At 49.7% G+C, this 23306-nt stretch overlaps 1 pseudogene; it reads left to right on the forward strand.

Moving 5' to 3' along the window:
• The window catches only part of LOC123732768 (lethal(2) giant larvae protein homolog 1-like), a 39211-nt pseudogene extending 21965 nt beyond the window's left edge, over positions 1-17246 (forward strand).
• Positions 17247-23306: the final 6060 nt, after the last annotated feature.

The following is a 23306-nucleotide window of genomic DNA, read 5'->3' on the forward strand; positions in this document are numbered from 1 at the left end:
GAGATCTTCACCTGTTTAATGTACCTGTCCTACGACCACAGGTAGGGGGGGGTCTGACTAACCTGGGAGATCTTCACCTGTTTAATGTACCTGTCCTACGACCACAGGTAGGGGGGGGTCTGACTAACCTGGGAGATCTTCACCTGTTTAATGTACCTGTCCTACGACCACAGGTAGGGGGGGGTCTGACTAACCTGGGAGATCTTCACCTGTTTAATGTACCTGTCCTACGACCACAGGTAGGGGGGGGGTCTGACTAACCTGGGAGATCTTCACCTGTTTAATGTACCTGTCCTACGACCACAGGTAGGGGGGGGTCTGACTAACCTGGGAGATCTTCACCTGTTTAATGTACCTGTCCTACGACCACAGGTAGGGGGGGTCTGACTAACCTGGGAGATCTTCACCTGTTTAATGTACCTGTCCTACGACCACAGGTAGGGGGGGGGTCTGACTAACCTGGGAGATCTTCACCTGTTTAATGTACCTGTCCTACGACCACAGGTAGGGGGGGTCTGACTAACCTGGGAGATCTTCACCTGTTTAATGTACCTGTCCTACGACCACAGGTAGGGGGGTCTGACTAACCTGGGAGATCTTCACCTGTTTAATGTACCTGTCCTACGACCACAGGTAGGGGGGGGGTCTGACTAACCTGGGAGATCTTCACCTGTTTAATGTACCTGTCCTACGACCACAGGTAGGGGGGGGTCTGACTAACCTGGGAGATCTTAACCTGTTTAATGTACCTGTCCTACGACCACAGGTAGGGGGGGGTCTGACTAACCTGGGAGATCTTCACCTGTTTAATGTACCTGTCCTACGACCACAGGTAGGGGGGGGTCTGACTAACCTGGGAGATCTTAACCTGTTTAATGTACCTGTCCTACGACCACAGGTAGGGGGGGGGGTCTGACTAACCTGGGAGATCTTCACCTGTTTAATGTACCTGTCCTACGACCACAGGTAGGGGGGGTCTGACTAACCTGGGAGATCTTAACCTGTTTAATGTACCTGTCCTACGACCACAGGTAGGGGGGGGTCTGACTAACCTGGGAGATCTTCACCTGTTTAATGTACCTGTCCTACGACCACAGGTAGGGGGGGGGTCTGACTAACCTGGGAGATCTTCACCTGTTTAATGTACCTGTCCTACGACCACAGGTAGGGGGGGGTCTGACTAACCTGGGAGATCTTCACCTGTTTAATGTACCTGTCCTACGACCACAGGTAGGGGGGGTCTGACTAACCTGGGAGACCTTCACCTGTTTAATGTACCTGTCCTACGACCACAGGTAGGGGGGGTCTGACTAACCTGGGAGATCTTCACCTGTTTAATGTACCTGTCCTACGACCACAGGTAGGGGGGGGTCTGACTAACCTGGGAGATCTTCACCTGTTTAATGTACCTGTCCTACGACCACAGGTAGGGGGGGGGTCTGACTAACCTGGGAGACCTTCACCTGTTTAATGTACCTGTCCTACGACCACAGGTAGGGGGGGGGTCTGACTAACCTGGGAGACCTTCACCTGTTTAATGTACCTGCCCTACGACCACAGGTAGGGGGGGGGTCTGACTAACCTGGGAGACCTTCACCTGTTTAATGTACCTGTCCTACGACCACAGGTAGGGGGGGGGGTCTGACTAACCTGGGAGATCTTCACCTGTTTAATGTACCTGTCCTACGACCACAGGTAGGGGGGGGGGTCTGACTAACCTGGGAGATCTTCACCTGTTTAATGTACCTGTCCTACGACCACAGGTAGGGGGGGGGTCTGACTAACCTGGGAGACCTTAACCTGTTTAATGTACCTGTCCTACGACCACAGGTAGGGGGGGGGGGTCTGACTAACCTGGGAGATCTTCACCTGTTTAATGTACCTGTCCTACGACCACAGGTAGGGGGGGGGTCTGACTAACCTGGGAGATCTTCACCTGTTTAATGTACCTGTCCTACGACCACAGGTAGGGGGGGGGTCTGACTAACCTGGGAGATCTTCACCTGTTTAATGTACCTGTCCTACGACCACAGGTAGGGGGGGGTCTGACTAACCTGGGAGACCTTCACCTGTTTAATGTACCTGTCCTACGACCACAGGTAGGGGGGGGTCTGACTAACCTGGGAGACCTTAACCTGTTTAATGTACCTGTCCTACGACCACAGGTAGGGGGGGGGTCTGACTAACCTGGGAGACCTTAACCTGTTTAATGTACCTGTCCTACGACCACAGGTAGGGGGGGGTCTGACTAACCTGGGAGACCACCTGTTTAATGTACCTGTCCTACGACCACAGGTTCGGGGGGTCTGACTAACCTGGGAGATCTTCACCTGTTTAATGTACCTGCCCTACGACCACAGGTAGGGGGGGGTCTGACTAACCTGGGAGATCTTCACCTGTTTAATGTACCTGTCCTACGACCACAGGTAGGGGGGGGGTCTGACTGAACCTGGGAGATCTTCACCTGTTTAATGTACCTGTCCTACGACCACAGGTAGGGGGGGGGTCTGACTAACCGGGGAGACATTCACCTGTTTAATGTACCTGTCCTACGACCACAGGTAGGGGGGGGTCTGACTAACCTGGGAGATCTTCACCTGTTTAATGTACCTGTCCTACGACCACAGGTAGGGGGGGGTCTGACTAACCTGGGAGATCTTCACCTGTTTAATGTACCTGTCCTACGACCACAGGTAGGGGGGGGTCTGACTAACCTGGGAGATCTTCACCTGTTTAATGTACCTGTCCTACGACCACAGGTAGGGGGGGTCTGACTAACCTGGGAGATCTTCACCTGTTTAATGTACCTGTCCTACGACCACAGGTAGGGGGGGGTGGTCTGACGAACCTGGGAGATCTTCACCTGTTTAATGTACCTGTCCTACGACCACAGGTAGGGGGGGGTCTGACTAACCGGGGAGACATTCACCTGTTTAATGTACCTGTCCTACGACCACAGGTAGGGGGGTCTGACTAACCTGGGAGACCTTCACCTGTTTAATGTACCTGTCCTACGACCACAGGTAGGGGGGGGGGTCTGACTAACCTGGGAGACCTTCACCTGTTTAATGTACCTGTCCTACGACCACAGGTAGGGGGGGGTCTGACTAACCGGGGAGACCTTCACCTGTTTAATGTACCTGTCCTACGACCACAGGTAGGGGGGGGTCTGACTAACCTGGGAGATCTTCACCTGTTTAATGTACCTGTCCTACGACCACAGGTAGGGGGGGGTCTGACTAACCTGGGAGATCTTCACCTGTTTAATGTACCTGTCCTACTACCACAGGTAGGGGGGGGTCTGACTAACCTGGGAGATCTTCACCTGTTTAATGTACCTGTCCTACGACCACAGGTAGGGGGGGGTCTGACTAACCTGGGAGACCTCCACCTGTTTAATGTACCTGTCCTACGACCACAGGTAGGGGGGGGTCTGACTAACCTGGGAGATCTTCACCTGTTTAATGTACCTGTCCTACGACCACAGGTAGGGGGGGGTCTGACTAACCTGGGAGATCTTCACCTGTTTAATGTACCTGTCCTACGACCACAGGTAGGGGGGGGTCTGACTAACCTGGGAGATCTTCACCTGTTTAATGTACCTGTCCTACGACCACAGGTAGGGGGGGGGGTCTGACTAACCTGGGAGATCTTCACCTGTTTAATGTACCTGTCCTACGACCACAGGTAGGGGGGGGGGTCTGACTAACCTGGGAGATCTTCACCTGTTTAATGTACCTGTCCTACGACCACAGGTAGGGGGGGGGGGGTCTGACTAACCTGGGAGATCTTCACCTGTTTAATGTACCTGTCCTACGACCACAGGTAGGGGGGGGTCTGACTAACCTGGGAGATCTTCACCTGTTTAATGTACCTGTCCTACGACCACAGGTAGGGGGGGGTCTGACTAACCTGGGAGACCACCTGTTTAATGTACCTGTCCTACGACCACAGGTAGGGGGGGGTGGTCTGACTAACCTGGGAGATCTTCACCTGTTTAATGTACCTGTCCTACTACCACAGGTGGGGGGGGCTGACGTACGTGTGTGTGTGTGTGTGTGTGTGTGTTGCAGTGTGTGTGTGTGTGTTGCAGTGTGTGTGTGTGTTTTTGTCTTGCAGTGTGTGTGTGTGTGTGTGTGTGTGTGTGTGTTGCAGTGTGTGTGTTGCAGTGTGTGTGTTGCAGTGTGTGTGTTGCAGTGTGTGTGTGTGTGTGTGTGTGTGTGTGTGTGTGTGTGTGTGTGTGTGTGTGTGTGTGTGTGTGTTGCAGTGTGTGTGTGTGTTGCAGTGTGTGTGTGTGTATTGCAGTGTGTGTGTTGCAGTGTGTGTGTGTTGCAGTGTGTGTGTGTGTGTGTGTTGCAGTGTGTGTGTGTGTGTGTGTGTTGCAGTGTGTGTGTTGCAGTGTGTCTGTGTGTGTGTATGTTGCAGTGTGTGTGTGTGTGTGTGTGTTGCAGTGTGTGTGTGTGTGTTGCAGTGTGTGTGTGTGTTGCAGTGTGTGTGTGGCAGTGTGTGTGTGTGTGTGGCAGTGTGTGTGTGTGTGTGTGTGTGTGGCAGTGTGTGTGTGGCAGTGTGTGTGTGTGTGTGTATATGTATAATCACACAGCCATTTTCCAAGCGAGGACATGTGTCAATAAAACCCAAAACACAGCTAAATGAAGCACTAACCTTTGACGATCTTCACCAGATGACACTCCCAGGACATCATGTTACACAATACATGTATGTTTTGCTCGATAAAGTTCATATTTATATCCATAAACCCCATTTTTTTACATTGGCGCGTGATGTTCAGAAAATGTATTCCCACCAAAAACATCCGGTGAATGAGCACATCAATTTACAAAAATACTCATCATAAACGTTGATAAAATTTACAACAGTTATTGAAAGAATTATAGATATACACTTCTCCTTAATGCAACCGCTGTGTCAGATTTTAAAATAGCTTTACGGAGAAAGCAAATTGTTCAATATTCTGATTACAGAGATCAGCCATCACGGTGAGCTATACAGTTACCCGCCAAGTTCTGGGGTCAACTAAACTCAGAATTACTATTATAAATATTCTCTTACCTTTGCTGATCTTCGTCGGAATACACTCCCAGGACTCCCACTTCCACAAGAAATGTTATTTTTGTTCTAAATAATCCATATTTATGTCCAAATACCTCCGTTTTGTTTGCGCGTTCAGGTCGCTTATCCAAAGGCATAACGCGCGGCGCAGTACCAGAGACGAAAAGTCAAAAAGTTCCATTAACGTTAGAGAAACATGTCAAACGATGTTTACAATCAATCTTTAGGGTCTTTTTAACGTAAAACATCGATAATATTCCAAACGGACAATAGCGTATTCATTACAGAGGGGAAAAAGGAGGAGAGGCGTGCCAGTGTGCCCGCGCAGTAAACAACTCACTGGTCACAGGCAGTCCACTGATTGACTGAGCTCCCTATTCTCTGCCCAGTAACAGGAGAAGGATGAAACATGCTTCTAAAGGCTGTTGACAGCCAATGGAAGCCTTAGGAAGTGCAACGTGACCCCACAGACACTGTAGTTTGAATAGGGATTAGATAGAACTACAACTCACTTCCTGGTTGGATTTTTGTGTCAGGTTTTTGCCTGTCATATGAGTTCTGTTATACTCACAGACACCATTCAAACAGTTTTAGAAACTTCAGAGTGTTTTCTATCCAAATCTACTAATAATATGTATATTCTAGTTTCTGGGCCTGAGTAGCAGGCAGTTTAATATGGGCACGTCATTCATCCGAATTTCCGAATACTTCCCCCTGTCACTAAAACGTTAACCTCCGTCTGTCTGTAGGTGCGTTATGACTGTATCCGTAAAGAGGACATCAGCGGCATCGCTTCCTGTGTCTTCACCAAGAACGGCCAGGGTGAGAACGCGCACACACACACTACCACACACACACACACACACACTGCAAAACACACACACACACACACACACACACACAGTGCAAAACACACACACACACACACACACACACACACACACACACACTGCAAAACACACACACACACACACACACACACACTGCAAACACACACACACACACTGCAAAACACACACACACACACTGCAAACACACACACACACACACACACTGCAAAAACACACACACACACACACACACACACACACACTGCAAAACACACACACTGCAAAACACACACAGCAATATTGTTTCCGTCTGTCTCTCTGTGTGTGTAGGGTTCTACCTGATCTCTCTCTGTGTGTGCAGGGTTCTACCTGATCTCTCTCTGTGTGTGTAGGGTTCTACCTGATCTCTCTCTGTGTGTGCAGGGTTCTACCTGATCTCTCTCTGTGTGTGCAGGGTTCTACCTGATGTCTCTCTGTGTGTGTAGGGTTCTACCTGATCTCTCTGTGTGTGTAGGGTTCTACCTGATCTCTCTCTGTGTGTGTAGGGTTCTACCTGATCTCTCTCTGTGTGCAGGGTTCTACCTGATGTCTCTCTGTGTGTGTAGGGTTCTACCTGATCTCTCTCTGTGTGTGTAGGGTTCTACCTGATCTCTCTCTGTGTGTGCAGGGTTCTACCTGATGTCTCTCTGTGTGTGTAGGGTTCTACCTGATCTCTCTGTGTGTGTAGGGTTCTACCTGATCTCTCTCTGTGTGTGTAGGGTTCTACCTGATCTCTCTGTGTGTGTGTAGGGTTCTACCTGATCTCTCTCTGTGTGTGTAGGGTTCTACCTGATCTCTCTCTGTGTGTGTATGGTTCTACCTGATCTCTCTCTGTGTGTGTATGGTTCTACCTGATCTCTCTCTGTGTGTGTATGGTTCTACCTGATCTCTCTCTGTGTGTGTGTAGGGTTCTACCTGATCTCTCTCTGTGTGTGTGTAGGGTTCTACCTGATCTCTCTCTGTGTGTGTGTAGGGTTCTACCTGATCTCTCTGTGTGTGTGCAGGGTTCTACCTGATCTCTCTCTGTGTGTGTGTGCAGGGTTCTACCTGATCTCTCTCTGTGTGTGTAGGGTTCTACCTGATCTCTCTCTGTGTGTGCAGGGTTCTACCTGATCTCTCTCTGTGTGTGTAGGGTTCTACCTGATCTCTCTCTGTGTGTGTTTAGGGTTCTACCTGATCTCTCTCTCTGTGTGTGTGTAGGGTTCTACCTGATCTCTCTCTGTGTGTGCAGGGTTCTACCTGATCTCTCTCTGTGTGTGCAGGGTTCTACCTGATGTCTCTCTGTGTGTGTGTAGGGTTCTACCTGATCTCTCTCTGTGTGTGTATGGTTCTACCTGATGTCTCTCTGTGTGTGTGCAGGGTTCTACCTGATCTCTCCATCAGAGTACCAGCGTTTCTCCCTGTCAGCTAAAGTCATCACTGAACCTCTGTGTGCTGTGGAGCTGGAGCGACCGCTGGACCAAATCATCAGGTCACTACACTAACGTCCTCTCCCGTCCTCTCCCGTCCTCACAACTCCTGGCCTCTCCCGTCCTCACACCTCCTGTCCTCACACCTCCTGTCCTCACACCTCCCGTCCTCTCCCGTCCTCACACCTCCTGTCCTCTCCTGTCCTCACACGTCCTGTCCTCACACCTCCCGTCCTCTCCCGTCCTCACACCTCCTGTCCTCTCCTGTCCTCACACTTCCTGTCCTCACACCTCCCGTCCTCTCCCGTCCTCACACCTCCTGTCCTCTCCTGTCCTCACACCTCCTGTCCTCTCCTGTCCTCACACCTCCTGTCCTCACACCTCCTGTCCTCACACCTCCTGTCCTCTCCTGTCCTCACTCCTCCTGTCCTCTCTTGTCCTCACACCTCCTGTGTTAATATGGAGTTGGTCCCCCCTTTGCTGCTATAACAGCCTCCACTCTTCTGGGAAGTCATTAATATGGAGTTGGTCCCCCTTTGCTGCTATAACAGCCTCCACTCTTCAGGGAAGTCATTAATATGGAGTTGGTCCCCCCCCTTTGCTGCTATAACAGCCTCCACTCTTCAGGGAACTCATTAATATGGAGTTGGTCCCCCCTTTGCTGCTATAACAGCCTCCTCTCTTCTGGGAAGGCATTAATATGGAGTTGGTCCCCCCCTTTGCTGCTATAACAGCCTCCACTCTTCAGGGAAGGCATTAATATGGAGTTGGTCCCCCCCTTTGCTGCTATAACAGCCTCCACTCTTCAGGGAAGGCATTAATATGGAGTTGGTCCCCCCTTTGCTGCTATAACAGCCTCCACTCTTCAGGGAAGGCATTAATATGGAGTTGGTCCCCCCTTTGCTGCTATAACAGCCTCCACTCTTCTGGGAAGTCATTAATATGGAGTTGGTCCCCCCTTTGCTGCTATAACAGCCTCCACTCTTCAGGGAAGTCATTAATATGGAGTTGGTCCCCCCCTTTGCTGCTATAACAGCCTCCACTCTTCAGGGAAGGCATTAATATGGAGTTGGTCCCCCCTTTGCTGCTATAACAGCCTCCACTCTTCAGGGAAGGCATTAATATGGAGTTAGTCCCCCCTTTGCTGCTATAACAGCCTCCACTCTTCTGGGAAGGCATTAATATGGAGTTGGTCCCCCCTTTGCTGCTATAACAGCCTCCACTCTTCAGGGAAGTCATTAATATGGAGTTGGTCCCCCCTTTGCTGCTATAACAGCCTCCACTCTTCAGGGAAGGCATTAATATGGAGTTGGTCCCCCCTTTGCTGCTATAACAGCCTCCACTCTTCTGGGAAGTCATTAACATGGAGTTGGTCCCCCCTTTGCTGCTATAACAGCCTCCACTCTTCTGGGAAGGCTTTCCACTAGATGTTGGAACATTGCTGAGGGGGACTTGCTTCCATTCAGCCACAAGAACATTAGTGAGGTCGGGCGCTGATGTTGGGGCGATTAGGTCCTGGCTCGCAGTCGGCGTTCCAATTCATCCAAAAGGTGTTCGATGGGGTTGAGGTCAGGGCTCTGTGCAGGTCCAGTCAAGTTCTTCCACAATGATCTCGACAAACCATTTCTGTATGGACCTTGCGCACAAAGGGGGGCGTTGTCATGCTGAAACAGGAAAGGGCCTTCCCCCCAAATTAATCTCCCAACATCAGATTCCACAAAGAAATAAGGAATATACTTTTAAAAATAATAATAATAATAATATAAATAATACATTATATCAAATACAGACGTGTAGCAAATACATTTATTTATTTATTAACATTTATTTGACTTTTTTTTGTTGTTTGTTTTGCATACGGTTTAATGATTCTAAATTGTTTTCCGAATCAAATTTAAAAAAAATAAAAAAAATAGCCTTTTTTTTTTTTGTTCTTCATAAATTTTGATACATTTTTATTTGTGTAAAATCAATTGTAATCAGTGTGTAGTAAAAATAATATGTTAAACTTAAGATATTTCAACGGTTGTATGTATTTTTGTGGCCAAGATAGATAGATATATATATTAGTTTTACATCCAGTCCAGAACACCTCACTATGTAAACAATTACAAAATAATTGTTCAATAGATTAAGTTTCTAGTCCACCAGGTCTGTATTTAGAAATCAAGCCGTGAATCTGTGTGAAGTGATCCGAGCACGGCGCTCGTTTTTACATCATCAAAAACCGATGAAGCCCAACAAAATATCGCAGAGGGGAACAGACTTTCCTGTCGAAAATATCCCTTAATAAACAATTGTTGGAATTTCTTATCTAGTTAAACCTATGCTAAATTCACCTGGATATCGGTTACAATCAGAGATATATTCCAAAATTATATTCTGAAGTAAAGATTTTATCCCGCTAGGTATATAAACTTTTAATAAACAGTGTCATATTCCTTGCTTGCCGTAAATTATCTCCGCGTTAAATAGATTCCAACTAATGCTAAATAATTGGCTGACAAGGACAATGTTTTTCCAGGAACCAATTACATCTTGTTTCTATGTAAAATCGACCCGTTATTCCATAAATAAAACATTTATCAGGTGAAAAGTTGTGTTTATACAGAAAAGCCCAACACATTAAAAGGAAGTTTACCCCCCACGATATATAAACTTTCACAGGAAGTTTACCCCCCACGATATATAAACTAAACAGGAAGTTTACCCCCCACGATATATAAACTTCACAGGAAGTTTACCCCCCACGATATATAAACTTTACAGGAAGTTTACCCGCCACGATATATAAACTAAACAGGAAGTTTACCCCCACGATATATAAACTAAACAGGAAGTTTACCCCCACGATATATAAACTTCACAGGAAGTTTACCCCACGATATATAAACTAAACAGGAAGTTTACCCCCACGATATATAAACTTTACAGGAAGTTTACCCCCACGATATATAAACTAAACAGGAAGTTTACCCCCACGATATATAAACTAAACAGGAAGTTTACCCCACGATATATAAACTTCACAGGAAGTTTACCCCCCACGATATATAAACTAAACAGGAAGTTTACCCCACGATATATAAACTAAACAGGAAGTTTACCCCCACGATATATAAACTTCACAGGAAGTTTACCCCCACGATATATAAACTAAACAGGAAGTTTACCCCCACGATATATAAACTAAACAGGAAGTTTACCCCCACGATATATAAACTTCACAGGAAGTTTACCCCCACGATATATAAACTAAACAGGAAGTTTACCCCCACGATATATAAACTTCACAGGAAGTTTACCCCCACGATATATAAACTAAACAGGAAGTTTACCCCCACGATATATAAACTTCACAGGAAGTTTACCCCCACGATATATAAACTAAACAGGAAGTATACCCCACGATATATAAACTAAACAGGAAGTTTACCCCCCACGATATATAAACTTCACAGGAAGTTTACCCCCACGATATATAAACTTCACAGGAAGTTTACCCCCACGATATATAAACTTCACAGGAAGTTTACCCCCCACGATATATAAACTAAACAGGAAGTTTACCCCCACGATATATAAACTAAACAGGAAGTTTACCCCCACGATATATAAACTAAACAGGAAGTTTACCCCCACGATATATAAACTTCACAGGAAGTTTACCCCCCACGATATATAAACTAAACAGGAAGTTTACCCCCACGATATATAAACTTCACAGGAAGTTTACCCCCACGATATATAAACTTCACAGGAAGTTTACCCCACGATATATAAACTAAACAGGAAGTTTACCCCCACGATATATAAACTTCACAGGAAGTTTACCCCCACGATATATAAACTAAACAGGAAGTTTACCCCCACGATATATAAACTAAACAGGAAGTTTACCCCCACGATATATAAACTTTCACAGGAAGTTGTTACCCAGGTATCGACAACAACGACAGTGAGCTACTGCTCTGATGCTGTTCTCTGTCTCCGTAGCGACGACGCAGCCGTGCCTCTCCGGGCCAACGGAACTCACCGGAACCAGGCTGAAGGTAACGTGGAGAACGATTCTCACATCGTTCCTTCTGCTAACAGTTTACTAGCCCTGCTGTTAACCAATCCCCCCTTTCACATGACCTCAGTCTGACCTCTAACCCCTGCCCCCCCCCAGGGTTAACCGAGGACCCCCAGTGTGGCCTGTCCTCCTCACCTCCCGTCTCCCCTCTGGACTCCCCCCTCAGCATGGCTGACCTCAGCCTGGACACTACCGGAGAACTCACAGTAGAGGACGTCAGGGACTTCATCACGTAAGATATGACATTAACGTGTTTTACGTCATTTAACAGACGTTCTCATCCAGAGACTTAGTTACATTAACGTGTTTTACTTCATTTAACAGACGTTCTCATCCAGAGACTTAGTTACATTAACGTGTTACGTCAACAGGTTATGTAATGGGAACAGCTAGCGTAGGGCTAAATGTGCCAGGTTATGTAATGGGAACAGCTAGCATAGGGCTAAATGTACCAGGTTATGTAATGGGAACAGCTAGCGTAGGGCTAAATGTACCAGGTTATGTAATGGGAACAGCTAGCGTAGGGCTAAATGTACCAGGTTATGTAATGGGAACAGCTAGCGTAGGGCTAAATGTACCAGGTTATGTAATGGGAACAGCTAGCATAGGGCTAAATGTGCCAGGTTATGTAATGGGAACAGCTAGCATAGGGCTAAATGTGCCAGGTTATGTAATGGGAACAGCTAGCATAGGGCCCAAATGTGCCAGGTTATGTAACGGGAACAGCTACTAGCATAGGGCTAAATGTGCCAGGTTATGTAATGGGAACAGCTAGCATAGGGCTAAATGTGCCAGGTTATGTAATGGGAACAGCTAGCATAGGGCTAAATGTGCCAGGTTATGTAATTGGAACAGCTAGCATAGGGCTAAATGTGCCAGGTTATGTAATGGGAACAGCTAGCGTAGGGCTAAATGTGCCAGGTTATGTAATGGGAACAGCTAGCGTAGGGCTAAATGTGCCAGGTTATGTAATGGGAACAGCTAGCGTAGGGCTAAATGTGCCAGGTTATGTAATGGGAACAGCTAGCGTGGGGCTAAATGTGCCAGGTTATGTAATGGGAACAGCTAGCGTAGGGCTAAATGTGCCAGGTTATGTAATTGGAACAGCTAGCGTAGGGCCCAAATGTGCCAGGTTATGTAATGGGAACAGCTAGCGTAGGGCTAAATGTGCCAGGTTATGTAATGGGAACAGCTAGCGTAGGGCTAAATGTGCCAGGTTATGTAATGGGAACAGCTAGCATAGGGCTAAATGTGCCAGGTTATGTAATGGGAACAGCTAGCATAGGGCCCAAATGTGCCAGGTTATGTAATGGGAACAGCTAGCATAGGGCTAAATGTGCCAGGTTATGTAATGGGAACAGCTAGCATAGGGCCCAAATGTGCCAGGTTATGTAATGGGAACAGCTAGCATAGGGCTAAATGTACCAGGTTATGTAATGGGAACAGCTAGCATTGTAGCCTTTGATCACATGCGACTGTGTCAATGATTTTAATTGGCTGATGCTTAAACGTTTTATAATAGTCGTAAGTATGGACCCCTGGGTTTTTGGAAAATGGGCCGGGACACACCCAGACACGTTAACACGAACACGTCGACGTCTGATTTACACGTGTGTGTGTGTGTGTGTGTGTGTGTGTGTGTGTGTGTGTGTAGTACCGTGGACGAGGTAGAGAATAACTTGAGGAACATCACAGAGGATGGAATCCTCATCACCTGAACAGGTAACTACACTACACACACACTATACACACACTATACACACACTATACACACACACACACACTATACACTACACACACTACACACACTACACACACACACACACACACACACACTACACACACTACACACTACACACACACACACACACACACACACACACACTACACACACACACACACACACACTACACACACACACACACACACACACACACTACACACACACACACACACACACACACCACACACACACACACTACACACACACACACACTATACACTACACACACACACTGACTATACACACACACGTTATACCCCCTACCCCAGGGTTCTCCTCGTTATACCCCCTACCCCAGGGTTCTCCTCGTTATACCCCCTACCCCAGGGTTCTCCTCGTTATACCCCCCTACCCCAGGGTTCTCCTCGTTATACCCCCCTACCCCAGGGTTCTCCTCGTTATACCCCCCTACCCCAGGGTTCCCCTCGTTATCCCCCTACCCCAGGGTTCCCCTCGTTATTCCCCCCTACTCCATGGTTCTCCTCGTTATACCCCCTACCCCAGGGTTCTCCTCGTTATACCCCCTACCCTAGGGTTCTCCCCTACCCCAGGGTTCTCCTCGTTATACCCCCCTACCCCAGGGTTCTCCTCGTTATACCCCCTACCCCAGGGTTCTCCTCGTTATACCCCCCTACCCCAGGGTTCTCCCTCGTTATACCCCCCTACCCCAGGGTTCTCCTCGTTATACCCCCCTACCCCAGGGTTCTCCTCGTTATACCCCCCTACCCCAGGGTTCTCCTCGTTATACCCCCCTACCCCAGGGTTCCCCTCGTTATCTCCCCCTACCCCAGGGTTCCCCTCGTTATTCCCCCTACTCCATGGTTCTCCTCGTTATACCCCCCTACCCCAGGGTTCTCCCTCGTTATACCCCCTACCCTAGGGTTCTCCCCTACCCCAGGGTTCTCCTCGTTATACCCCCCTACCCCAGGGTTCTCCTCGTTATACCCCCTACCCCAGGGTTCTCCCCTACCCCAGGGTTCTCCTCGTTATACCCCCCTACCCCAGGGTTCCCCTCGTTATACCCCCTACCCCAGGGTTCTCCTCGTTATACCCCCTACCCCAGGGTTCCCCTCGTTATACCCCCTACCCCAGGGTTACCCTCGATATACCCCCTACCCCAGGGTTCCCCTCGTTAAACCCCCTACCCCAGGGTTTCCCCCTACCCCAGGGTTCTCCTCGTTATACCCCCCCTACCCCAGGGTTCCCCTCGTTATATCCCCCTACCCCAGGGTTCTCCTCGTTATACCCCCTACCCCAGGGTTCCCTCGTTAAACCCCCCTACCCCAGGGTTCTCCTCGTTATACCCCCTACCCCAGGGTTCCCCTCGTTATCCCCCCCTACCCCAGGGTTCTCCTCGTTATACCCCCTACCCCAGGGTTCTCGTCGTTATACCCCCCTACCCCAGGGTTCCCCTCGTTATACCCCCTACCCCAGGGTTCTCCTCGTTATACCCCCTACCCCAGGGTTTCCCTCGTTATACCCCCCTACCCCAGGGTTCCCCTCGTTATACCCCCTACCCCAGGGTTCTCCCTCGTTATATCCCCTACCCCAGGGTTCCCCTCGTTATACCCCCTACCCCAGGGTTCCCCTCCTCGGTTATACTCCCCTACCCCAGGGTTCCCCTCGTTATACCCCCCTACCCCAGGGTTCCCCTCGTTATACCCCCTACCCCAGGGTTCTCCTCGTTATACCCCCCTACCCCAGGGTTCTCCCCTACCCCAGGGTTCCCCTCGTTATACCCCCCTACCCCAGGGTTCTCCCCTACCCCAGGGTTCTCCTCGTTATACCCCCTTCCCCAGGGTTCTCCTCGTTCTACCCCCTACCCCAGGGTTCCCCTCGTTATACCCCCCTACCCCAGGGTTCCCCTCGTTATACCCCCTACCCCAGGGTTCCCCTCGTTATACCCCCTACCCCAGGGTTCCCCTCGTTAATACCCCTACCCCAGGGTTCCCCTCGTTATACCCCCCTACCCCAGGGTCCCCTCGTTATACCCCCTACCCCAGGGTTCTCCACGTTAACCCCCTACCCCAGGGTTCTCCTCGTTATACCCCCCTACCCCAGGGTTCCCCTCGTTATACCCCCTACCCCAGGGTTCTCCCCTACCCCAGGGTTCTCCTCGTTATACCCCCTACCCCAGGGTTCTCCTCGTTCTACCCCCCTACCCCAGGGTTACCCTCGTTATATCCCTACCCCAGGGTTCCCCTCGTTATACCCCCCCTACCCCAGGGTTCTCCTCGTTATACCTCCTACCCCAGGGTTCCCCTCGTTATACCCCCTACCCCAGGGTTCCTCTCGTTATATCCCCCTACCCCAGGGTTCTCGTCCTTATACCCCCCTACCCCAGGGTTCTCCCCTACCCCAGGGTTCTCGTCGTTATACCCCCCTACCCCAGGGTTCCCCTCGTTATACCCCTACCCCAGGGTTCCCCTCGTTATACCCCCTACCCCAGGGTTCCCCTCGTTATACCCCCTACCACAGGGTTCTCCTCGTTATACCCCCTACCCCAGGGTTCTCCTCGTTATACACCCCTACCCCAGGGTTCCCCTCGTTATACCCCCTACACCAGGGTTCTCCTCGTTATCCCCCCTACCCCAGGGTTCCCCTCGTTATACCCCCCTACCCCAGGGTTCTCCTCGTTATACCCCCTACCCCAGGGTTCCCCTCGTTATACCCCCCCTACCCCAGGGACCCCTCGAATTATACCCCCCTACCCCAGGGTACCCCTCGTTATACCCCCTACCCCAGGGTTCTCCTCGTTATACCCCCTACCCCAGGGTTCTCCTCGTTATACCCCCTACCCCAGGGTTCTCCTCGTTATACCCCCTACCCCAGGGTTCTCCTCGTTATATCCCCCCTACCCCAGGGTTCTCCTCGTTATACCCCCTACCCCAGGGTTCTCCTCGTTATACCCCCTACCCCAGGGTTCTCCCCTACCCCAGGGTTCTCCTCGTTATACCCCCTACCCCAGGGTTCTCCCCTACCCCAGGGTTCTCCTCGTTATACCCCCCTACCCCAGGGTTCCCCTCGTTATACCCCCCCTACCCCAGGGTTCTCCTCGTTATACCCCCCCACCCCAGGGTTCTCCTCGTTATACCCCCCTACCCCAGGGTTCTCCTCGTTATACCCCCTACCCCAGGGTTCTCCTCGTTATACCCCCCTACCCCAGGGTTCTCCTCGTTATACCCCCTACCCCAGGGTTCTCCTCGTTATACCCCCCTACCCCAGGGTTCTCCTCGTTATACCCCCTACCCCAGGGTTCTCCTCGTTATACCCCCCTACCCCAGGGTTCTCCTCGTTATACCCCCTACCCCAGGGTTCTCCTCGTTTTACCCCCCTTCCCCAGGGTTCTCCTCGTTATACCCCCTACCCCAGGGTTCTCCTCGTTATAACCCCCTACCCCAGGGTTCTCCTCGTTATACCCCCCTACCCCAGGGTTCTCCTCGTTATACCCCCCTACCCCAGGGTTCTCCTCGTTATACCCCCTACCCCAGGGTTCCCCTCGTTATACCCTCCTACCCCAGGGTTCTCCTCGTTATATACCCCCCTACCCCAGGGTTCCCCTCGTTATACCCCCCCACCCCAGGGTTCTCCTCGTTATACCCCCCTACCCCAGGGTTTTCCCCTACCCCAGGGTTCTCCCCTACCCCAGGGTTCTCCTCGTTTCTAACGCGGCGAGGCCAGACTGACGCGCCTGTTTCTGACGCAGACCTACTGTAGATGGGATATAGATGTCTGTCTGTCTGTCCACCAGGTCTGTGGGAGGATCTGGACGACGGACAGACATCATGTGATGCCTCCTGCCACCATTACTCCTCCTCTCCTCCCCCCATCACGGGCCTCCCAGTCCTGGGGTTGTTGGACTGACCATGTGACCACTTCAGCTACTGAGGAAAGGACTGAAGGATATCATGATGGACTGTTATCCAACCGCTGAGACACACTACACCTGGTCCTCCCTCCTCTTTCTCCCTGCATCCCTTCATCCCTCCCTCATCCCTCCTTCCATCCCTCCCTCATCCCTCCCTCATCCCTCCCTTCATCCCCCCTCCATCCCCCCTCCATCCCTCCCTCCTTCCCTTCAGCCCCCCTCCATCCCTCCTCTATCCCACCATCCCTCCCTTCATCCCTCCCTCCATCTATCCCTCCATCCCTCCCTCCATCTATCCTTCCTTCATCCCTCCCTCCTTCCCTTCATCCCCCTCCATCCCTCCCTCCATCCCTCCCTCCCTCCATCTATCCTTCCCTTCATCCCTCCATCCCTCCCTTCATCCCCCTCCATCCCTCCCTCCATCCCTCCCTCATCCCTCCACCCTCCCTCTATCTATCCTTCCCTTCATCCCTCCATCCCTCCCTTCATCCCCCCTCCATCCCTCCCTCCATCCCTCCCTCATCCCTCCACCCCTCCCTCTATCTATCCTTCCCTTCATCCCTCCCTCCTTCCCTTCATCCCCCTCCATCCCTCCCTCCATCCCTCCCTCATCCCTCCACCCCTCCTCTATCTATCCTTCCCTTCATCCCCCTCCATCCCTCCCTCCATCCCTCCCTCATCCCTCCACCCCTCCCTCTATCTATCCTTCCTTCATCCCTCCCTCCTTCCCTTCATCCCCCTCCATCCCTCCCTCCATCCCTCCCTCATCCCTCCACCCCTCCCTCTATCTATCCTTCCCTTCATCCCCCCTCCATCCCTCCCTCCATCCCTCCCTCATCCCTCCACCCCTCCCTCTATCTATCCTTCCCTTCATCCCTCCTCCTTCCCTCCATCCCTCCCTCCATCCCTCCCTCATCCCTCCCCCCTTCATCCCCCTTCATCCCCTCCTCCATCCCTCCTCTATCCCTTCCTTCATCCCCCTTCATCCCTCCTTCATCCCTCCTCTACCCCTCCCTCCATCCCTCCCTCATCCCTCCTTCATCCCTCCTCTACCCCTCCCCTCATCCCTCCTTCATCCCCCTCCATCCCTCCCTCCACCCCTCCTCTATCCCTCCCTCCATCCCTCCTCTACCCCTCCTCTATCCCTCCCTCCATCCCTCCTCTACCCCTCCCTCCATCCCTCCTCCACCCCTCCTCTATCCCTCCCTCCATCCCTCCTCTACCCCTCCCTCCATCCCTCCTTCATCCCTCCTTCATCCTCCCTTCATCCCCCCTCCATCCCTCCCTCCACCCCTCCTCTACCCCTCCCTCCATCCCTCCTTCATCCCTCCTTCATCCCCCTCCATCCATCCCTCCATCCCTCCTCCACCCCCTCCTCTACCCCTCCCTTCATCCCCCTCCATCCCTCCCTCCACCCCTCCTCTACCCCTCCCTCCATCTCTCATCCCTTCAACTGTGAACATAGAGGGATGAAGGTATAACCTAATGTTGAGTAGAGAGATGCCTAACACAGTGAAGTATACAGCATTACCTTTCCCCAGTATTACATGTTATTAACATGAAGGAACTAACCATGCAGGTTTTTCTATTGATGATGTTGCTATAGATACACTATGTTTTCTATACGTCTGAGAAATGCTATTTTATATTCTAGGTAGTCTGGAGCGCTAAGCTAACGGTTAGCTAAATGCTAACGGTTAGCTAAATGCTATCTGTCTAGAGCTAACGGTTAGCTAAATGCTAACGGTTAGCTAGCTGTCTGTCTAGAGCTAACGGTTAGCTAAATGCTATCTGTCTAGCGCTAACGGTTAGCTAAATGCTATCTGTCTAGAGCTAACGGTTAGCTAAATGCTATCTGTCAAGAGCTAACGGTTGGCTAACTCTGTCTAGAGCTAACGGTTAGCTAGCTGTCTGTCTAGAGCTAACGGTTAGCTAGCTGTCTGTCTAGAGCTAACGGTTAGCTAAATGCTATCTGTCTAGAGCTAACGGTTAGCTAAATGCTATCTGTCAAGAGCTAACGGTTAGCTAGCTGTCTGTCTAGAGCTAACGGTTAGCTAAATGCTATCTGTCTAGAGCTAACGGTTAGCTAAATGCTATCTGTCAAGAGCTAACGGTTAGCTAGCTGTCTGTCTAGAGCTAACGGTTAGCTAACTGTCTAGAGCTAACGGTTGGCTAACGGTTGGCTAACTGTCTGGAGCTAACGGTTGGCTAACGGTTAGCTAACTGTCTGTTTAGAGCTAACGGTTAGCTAGCTGTCTGTCTAGAGCTAACGGTTAGCTAGCTGTCTGTCTAGAGCTAACAGTTGGCTAAATGCTATCTGTCAAGAGCACTAACTGAATTGTTTGAATAATGGAGGGAATTCAGGCCGGCTGAATCTCAATAGTCTGAAGATGCTTCCTCCCTTCTCTTCCTCTCGCCTCCTCACCCCTCCTTCGGTCCTCACCCCTCCTCCCTCCATCCCCCCTTCATCCCTCCTCTATCCCTCCCTCCTTCCCTCCCTCCATCCATCCCTCCTCTATCCCTACTCCCTCCCTCCTTCCATCCCTCCATCCCTCCTTCATCCCTCCTTCATCCTCCCTTCATCCCCCTCCATCCCTCCCTCCACCCCCTCCTCTACCCCTCCTTCCATCCCTCCATCCCTCCTTCATCCCTCCTCTACCCCTCCCTCCATCCCTCCTTCATCCCTCCTTCATCCCTCCCTCCACCCCTCCTCTACCCCTCCCTCCATCTCTCATCCCTTCAACTGTGAACATAGAGGGATGAAGGTATAACCTAATGTTGAGTAGAGAGATGCCTAACACAGTGAAGTATACAGCATTACCTTTCCCCAGTATTACATGTTATTAACATGAAGGAACTAACCATGCAGGTTTTTCTATTGATGATGTTGCTATAGATACACTATGTTTTCTATACGTCTGAGAAATGCTATTTTATATTCTAGGTAGTCTGGAGCGCTAAGCTAACGGTTAGCTAAATGCTAACGGTTAGCTAAATGCTATCTGTCTAGAGCTAACGGTTAGCTAAATGCTATCTGTCTAGAGCTAACGGTTAGCTAGCTGTCTGTCTAGAGCTAACGGTTAGCTAGCTGTCCGTCTAGAGCTAACTGCTATCTGTCTAGAGCTAACGGTTAGCTAAATGCTATCTGTCAAGAGCTAACGGTTGGCTAACTCTGTCTAGAGCTAACGGTTGGCTAACTCTGTCTAGAGCTAACGGTTAGCTAGCTGTCTGTCTAGAGCTAACGGTTAGCTAATTGTCTGTCTAGAGCTAACGGTTAGCTAGCTGTCTGTCTAGAGCTAACGGTTAGCTAGCTAATTGTCTAGAGATAACGGTTAGCTAATTGTCTAGAGCTAACGGTTAGCTAATTGTCTAGAGCTAACAGTTGGCTAAATGCTATCTGTCAAGAGCGCTAACTGAATTGTTTGAACAACGGAGGGAATTCAGGCCGGCTCAATAGTCTGAAGATGCTTCCTCCCTTCTCTTCCTCTCGCCTCCTCACCTCTCCTTCGTCTGCGCAGGAAAAACACAGGACAAGTGAAAGCGGGTATAAAGAGTAAATATGATGAGGGAATTAGGTTTCAGGGTGACCAGGACACTTTCAGATGAGAAGACGAGCTGCTTTAGACTGTTGGGACGCTGTCTGGGTGAAGCAGTGTGTTCTGGGTAACAGAGGAGGACCTTGGCACAAGTCAACAATTGAAATGTTTTTAGGTTGAGACCCAGAGGAGACGAGACGGGTTCTACCAAACGATCAGAGAACCTGTCACCATAGTTAACGCTAAGCAGTATTCTGTGGTTTGGGTCACGGGACCACAGGGGACCTCTTGTGTTAAAGGGACCTCATTAAAGACTGTAGCAGAGCAGAGAGGAGGGTCTGTCTCCGCCCGTCTCACTAACTAACCACTCGTAGCCATGGGAACCAGGAACAGAGTCTCTATTTCCTGTAGAGGTGTTGCTGAAGGAGAATGTTAATAAAGTATTTACTCCTAAACTGTCTGTCTGTCTGTGTTAATGAACGTGGCTCTGGAGGTCTGGTGGCTTCCTGTCTGTCTGTCTGTCTGTCTGGTTACTGAACGTAGCTCTGGAGGTCTGGTGGCTTCCTGTCTGTCTGTCTGTCTGTCTGTCTGGTTACTGAACGTGGCCCTGGAGGTCTGGTGGCTTCCTGTCTGTCTGTCTGTCTGTGTTACTGAACGTGGCTCTGGAGGTCTGGTGGCTTCATGTCTGTCTGTCTGTCTGTCTGTCTGTCTGTCTGTCTGTCTGTCTGTCTGTCTGTCTGTCTGTCTGGTTACTGAACGTGGCTCTGGAGGTCTGGTGGCTTCCTGTCTGTCTGTCTGTCTGTCTGGTTACTGAACGTGGCTCTGGAGGTCTGGTGGCTTCCTGTCTCTCTGTCTGTCTGTCTGTCTGTCTGTCTGTCTGTCTGGTTACTGAACGTGGCTCTGGAGGTCTGGTGGCTTCCTGTCTGTCTGTCTGGTTACTGAACGTGGCCCTGGAGGTCTGTTGGCTTCCTGTCTGTCAGTCTGTCTGGTTACTGAACGTGGCCCTGGAGGTCTGTTGGCTTCCTGTCTGTCTGTCTGTCTGGTTACTGAACGTGGTCTATTCTTAAAATGTATTAAATTCGTTTTTACCCCCCCCACAATACCCCACAATGACATCACAATACCCCGTAATGACATCACAATATCCCACAATGACATCACAATACCCCGTAATGACATCACAATACCCCATAATGACATCACGATACCCCACAATGACATCACGATATCCCACAATGACATCACAATACCCCGACAATGACATCACAATACCCCATAATGACAAAGCAAAAACAGATTTTTTTTTTAGACAATTTTGCAAATGTATGAATAAATAAAAAAAAAACTGAAATATAATTTGCATAAGTATTCAGACTCTTAACTTTGTTGAAAAGCCTTCGGCAGCGATTACAGCCTCGAGTCTGACGCTACAAGCTTGGCTCACCTGTATTTGGGGAGTTTCTCATGTTCTTCTCCGCTGAGCCTCTCAAGCTCACGCAGAGATTGGCTGTGGGTTTAGGGGTTATTGTCCTGTTGGTGAACATTCGCCCCCCCCAGTGAGAGGTCCTGAGCGCTCTGGAGCAGGTTTCCGTCAACTCCGGAGCTCTGTTAGAGTGACCATTTGGGTTCTTGGTCACCTCCCCGACCAAGGCTCTTCTCCCCCTGATTGCTCGGTTTGGCCGGGCGGCCAGCTCTAGGAAGAGTCTTGGTGGTTCCAAACTTCTTCCATTTAATAATGATGGAGGCCACTGTGTTCTTGGGGACCTTCAATGCTGCAGACATTTTTTGGTGCCCTTCCCCCAGATCTCTGCCTCGACACAATCCTGTCTCGGAGCTCTACGGACAATTCCTTCAACCTCATGGCTTGGATTTTTGCTCTGACATGCACTGTCAACTGTGGGACCTTATATAGACAGGTGTGCGCCTTTCCAAATCATGTCCAATCAAATTGTAGAAACATCTCAAGGATGATCAATGGAAACAGGATGGACCTGAGCTCAACTGAGTCTCATAGCAAAAGGGTCTGAAAACTTACAGTACCAGTCAAAAGTTTGGACACACCTACTCATTTCAGGGTTTCAACGTTCTATACGTTTTCCGTATTGACTGTTAAAGTCATCTGTTAAAGTAATGGACTGTCGTTTCTCTTCGCTTGTTTGAGCTGTTCTTGGCATAATAAGGACTTGATCTTTTACCAAATAGAGCTTATCTTCTGTATACCAACCCCTACCTTGTCACAACACAACTGATTGGCTCAAACGCATTAAGAAGGAAAGAAACTCCACTAATTAACAAGACACACCTGTTAATTGAAGTGACTACCATTCCAGGTGACTACCTCATGAAGCTGGTTGAGAGAATGTCAAGCTGTCTAGGCAAAAGGTGGCTACTTTGAAGAATTTTAAATATATTATTTTTTTGTTGGTTACTACATGATTCCATATTGTGTTATTTCATAGTTTTGACGTCTTCACTACTATTCTACGATGTAGAAAATATTAAAGAAAAACCCTGGAATGACTGGTACTGTTTATTATAAAGGTATCGGTTTTTATCTGTAATAAAAATTATAAAAACCTGTTTTCGTTTTGTTATTATGGGGTTATTGCCGATGAATTTTTTTAAAAAATCTATTTAAGAATAAGGCTGTAATGTAACAAAATGTGGGGAAAAATCCAGGGGTCTGACTACTGTCC

The sequence above is a fragment of the Salmo salar genome, unplaced genomic scaffold (assembly GCF_905237065.1).
Source record: "Salmo salar unplaced genomic scaffold, Ssal_v3.1, whole genome shotgun sequence".
Lineage (NCBI taxonomy): Eukaryota > Metazoa > Chordata > Actinopteri > Salmoniformes > Salmonidae > Salmo > Salmo salar.